The sequence below is a fragment of the Drosophila kikkawai genome, chromosome X (genome assembly GCF_030179895.1).
Source record: "Drosophila kikkawai strain 14028-0561.14 chromosome X, DkikHiC1v2, whole genome shotgun sequence".
In the NCBI taxonomy this organism is placed as follows: Eukaryota; Metazoa; Arthropoda; class Insecta; order Diptera; family Drosophilidae; genus Drosophila; species Drosophila kikkawai.
The window spans coordinates 8,638,159-8,642,610 of NC_091733.1; the positions used below are offsets into that span (position 1 = coordinate 8,638,159).

A 4,452-nucleotide genomic window follows, 5' to 3' on the forward strand; every position below is an offset into this window, starting at 1 on the left:
ATAAGATGGTCATATGTAAAAAATAGTGCAAATATGTTGAAAAACAGCCAAGTTATAATTTTTTTTCTAAAAATTTATCAAACATTTGTATGGCAGCTATATGATATAGTCGTCCGATCCGGCCCGTTCCGACATAAATAGCAGTGAGAGCATATTGAAGACTATATGCAAAGTTTTATTGAGATAGCTTTAAAACTGAGGGACTAGTTTGCGTAGAAACGGACAGACGGACAGACGGACATGGCTAGATCAACTCGGCTGTTGATGCTGATCAAGAATATATACTTTATAGGGTCGGAAACGTCTCCTTCACTGCGTTGCAAACTTCTGACTGAAATTATAATACCCTGCAAGGGTATAATAAATAGAAAAAAATCAATAAATTATGAATAAATAATAATAATAAATAATAAATAAATTTTAAATAGATAAAAATAAATTATAAATAAATAATAATTCAAATTTAAAAAAATAAATAAAAAGTAAAAATAATTAAAAAATTAATAAAAATAAATATTTTATAGATATATTTTATATTTTATTAATAAATAATAAAAAAAAAATAATAATAATATAAAAATAAAAAAATAATAAAATACTTTATCAGTAGATATTAAATAAATTAATCCACATCTTTTTTAATTGTGTGAATTATAAATCTAGCAAGACAGGCCACAAAGCTTAATAAAATGTTATATAAATATTTGTTTAGGAAAATATGATTAAGAAATTGTAAAATTTTCAAAGAACACCTCTTTCATCCAGAAATCAAATTAGGTTTAGAATTTCCTTTGATAATAAATCCCTTTCCAAGGTAAAAAACATTTTTCTGAGTGCATCTCTCGACTAGAGATAAGATGCAAGGAAGTGGGGCGTGTTGGGAGAGTGGTGTTCGGGCACATATATGCCTTTGTATGTTTACGGCCACTTATCAGTCGTCGTCTCTCAGTCAGCACATTATACAAATTAATTAGCACCGGCTCATTACAAGCCAAGCCACCCCACACCCAGGGACTCCTAAACCACCACCCTCCCTCCCTCCCTCCGGGTACACCCCACCCCTCCTGTTCATTTTCCACATCTGCTTTCTGCACTTTGCATTTTGCACACACATATTTTACAATCAAGTTGGCAACAATTTGCCGAATGCCGTTGTTTAACAAGACAATGTCTCATAAATCCATCATCGTCAACAGCCTTTTCCTGCCAGAGGTGGGGGTGAAAATCGTGGCAAAGTGTGTGTGGAAAGTGTGAAAATTGTAATGAATGCTAAAGGGAAGATGAAATAATAAGCATAATTTTACTTTGGATATTAATATTTAATATTAATTTAATATTGGATATTTAATATTTAAAGAAATCTAACGATATTCTTTCAAGTATTTATTATTTATATAAATTATAGTTACAGGAACTAGTCTTTCTCCACAATTTCCTAGCTCCCTAGGTGAACTCTCTTATTGTAGAAGGTTTTTGGAAAATTATAGCTTGCTTATCGATAAGCTGTAATTGTTTAAACTTTATGGATATTAAAGTTACACCTTAAATGGGTTTCTATATTTTATTATTACAGGTATTTATATTTATATAAATTCTAGTTAAAAAAAGTAGTTTTTCTCCACAATTTTCCATCTCTCCTGTCCTCTGTTGTAATCGATTTTCTTCCAATAAATATGGTAAATGAATGTTAATTAAAAATACAAATGTGTCTGGTATCCCTACAGAGTTGCTTTTTTCGTTAAAGCCAGGGCTCGGGAAGGAGAGTTTCCAGGGAGCTTCAGGAGCTCTTTCGGCAGTTGACCAAAAATGTGAAACACAAAGGCAGATTTCGAGTGTGAGCGATAGTATCTGAGTCAAAGGACTCACACCGCTGCTGCCACTTGACTCCAGACAGCCGACTCTGTACATATGTGATGTGTGTGTGTGTGATATATACTATATATGTTCCCGTACAGTTTGGGGAAAAAGGGGAGCGCTAGGGGGGGGGGCAAAATATCTATCAATGTGCTTTCGGTTTTATTCATCAACGTAAATGTCTAAATTATTCAAATGGAATCGTACAAATGTCGTACGCCGCTTGCACCTCTCTCCTGATCCTGTTCCCGTTCCTGTTCCTGGTTTCTTCCCTCTGTCAAAAGCCCAATCCTTGGGCCACTCCTGTTTTGTTTCTGTCGGTCGGACATGGACTGAATTGATGAAGCGCCAGCAGACCGACAAACCCGTTGGAGGAGAGATTGCCTGGCAGGCAGGTGGAGCAACAAGGGGTTAAATGGGATGAGAAGCGATGCAGCAACCGCTAACAATGGCCCGTCCTTTCGTCCTTCGTCCTCTGGTACTTCCTTCCATCAAGTGCCCCCAAAACGGTTTCGTCCTGTCTGTCGCTCTCTATCTCTCTCTCTCTCTTTCTCTATAAATGTTGACTGGATTTTATGTCTAGTCAGGGATTGCCATAAACACACACTATACACCCACTCACCCCGAGAGTATCCTTATGTACATGTACCGTACTGTATATTAACAAATCGTCCTGGTTTAATTATTACTGTTCAATGCTGGGATTATTCTTAACCGAGTCCGATTTTCTTGGTTTTTCTGCTTAAAGTTCAATAGATCAACAGGAAAATATTGGCACAAGCACCTATCCTGGGTTTCAATTTGACGGAACTTGATTAAACATAACTCAGCTGGCATTTGCGTATGTAATTTTCGTGTCTTCATGTGTTAACTTGGCAAATATAAAATATAAACATTATTAAAATATAAATACTATAAATATTCTTGGTTTGCTTCGGATTGTCCTTGTTCTGCTTCCGGTTGTCCTTGTTCTTTTTTCTCCGATTGTTCTTGAATTTTATCAGTCACCCTGATTGTACAGCCCGTTCCCATATTGATTAAAAAGGCCGTATCGTTATCCAAAATCAATAAGCCATGAACACGAAATTCCAGACTTTTGCGATCGATCGCAAAATAATCAGCATAGGCCTGCATCACCTTATAGAGCGGCATTCGGTCACTAAAGGTAAAGTCAATTTTTTCCCTCACCAAAGAAATGGCCGAAACGTTGATGCGACGCATTTTCGGTTTTATTTTAGTTAGATTTCGGGATGATTTCTGGTTTATTTCGGATTTCTTTCGATTTTTTCAATAATTATTTTTTTTGGGTAAATTATCGACTGACTTACTGACTTGACGGAGGAATGAATACTGAAATTGTGATAGACTCTCCGTCTGTACTGATTGAATGAAATGGTGACAGGTAGGGAGGGGCTGGCTACTTCTTTAAATTATTTTGAAATATTGTATTATTTATTAAATTATAAAAAATATAAAATTATTTCTACAGTTATAACTTTTATTTTTGTCTAGGATTTTCCTTTTACTGCCTCTATCTTTATAGGGTTGTGGTTCTACCTTCTAATTTATTGTTATGACGTCAAAAGTCTTGTTTTCTTATTGTATATTCTTTTTTTTAACATTTAGTAATGTCTGAGGTTAAGTCTAAGGTTAAGGTGGAAGCCAGAATTGCTTGTAATTGTTTTTGTTGCTGCACAGCGCCTGTTTAAATGTTTGTCAAAGGAAAAAGACGTGTCAACTGGCGCCGTTGTTGCTGTCTTACCCCATCAGTGTCCCCCCTGTACCCCTCTCTATCCTCGACTCCTGCTCCTCTCCCAATCCTGTCCTCCTTCTCCATTTTCTTCGCATCTCTTCGGACAGGTCCCCAGGCTCAGGACAAAGAAAAATGGTCCACGTTTCATTGGAGCTATCTATGTTCGTCCAGTAGATACGATTGTGTGCTGAAAAATAGGTCTTAATATTTCATTTTATTAATAAAACAAAAAACATATTTAAAATAAAATAAAATAAAAATATACGAATATAAAAATATATCAAAAATAAAAGCAAATAAAATTATTTTATAAAATTAAAAAAAAAAAATATATACAGTGGTGCTCATAGACTTAAGCCACAAGACTTCAACCAAGAATTTTAACGAAAATTAAGAAAAGTTTTTATTCCACAGCTCCAATTATTTGTGTCACATTAGTTCTATATATCAGTGCTCTAATAAAAGAATAACCAAGTTATAAAAATATATATTCAAAGAAAAATTAAAAAAATCTGAGACCAACCCCAAAATGTCCTGCTCACATACTTAAGCCACCTGGAAGAAAATGATCCAAAAAGTTAAAATTTGCCCAATATTCCTTATAATTTTAATAAATTTAGTTTAATATTAAGTGGGATGACCTTTCTGATTAAGAACAGCGGAGCAACGCTTTGGCATTAAGCCCACAAGACGTGCGCACTGATGAGGGGTGATTTTCTTCAACTCTTCCTGCAAAATATGCCAAAATCGTTTTTTTTTTTGCTGTTTTTTTTGGCCAACGACTTGTTTAAGAATACCCCACAAGTTCTCTATAGGGTTCAAGTCGGGGATCTGCGGTAGCCATT

The 4,452-nt window shown here is 35.0% G+C and overlaps 1 long non-coding RNA gene across 1 annotated transcript; it reads right to left on the bottom strand.

Moving 5' to 3' along the window:
* Positions 1 to 2,003: 2,003 nt before the first annotated feature.
* On the bottom strand, positions 2,004 to 3,262 carry LOC121502110 (uncharacterized). Its single transcript, XR_005990811.2, has 2 exons — positions 2,477 to 3,262; positions 2,004 to 2,420 (listed from the first exon to the last, which is right to left on the bottom strand). It is a non-coding gene; the product is annotated as an uncharacterized lncRNA (long non-coding RNA).
* Positions 3,263 to 4,452: the final 1,190 nt, after the last annotated feature.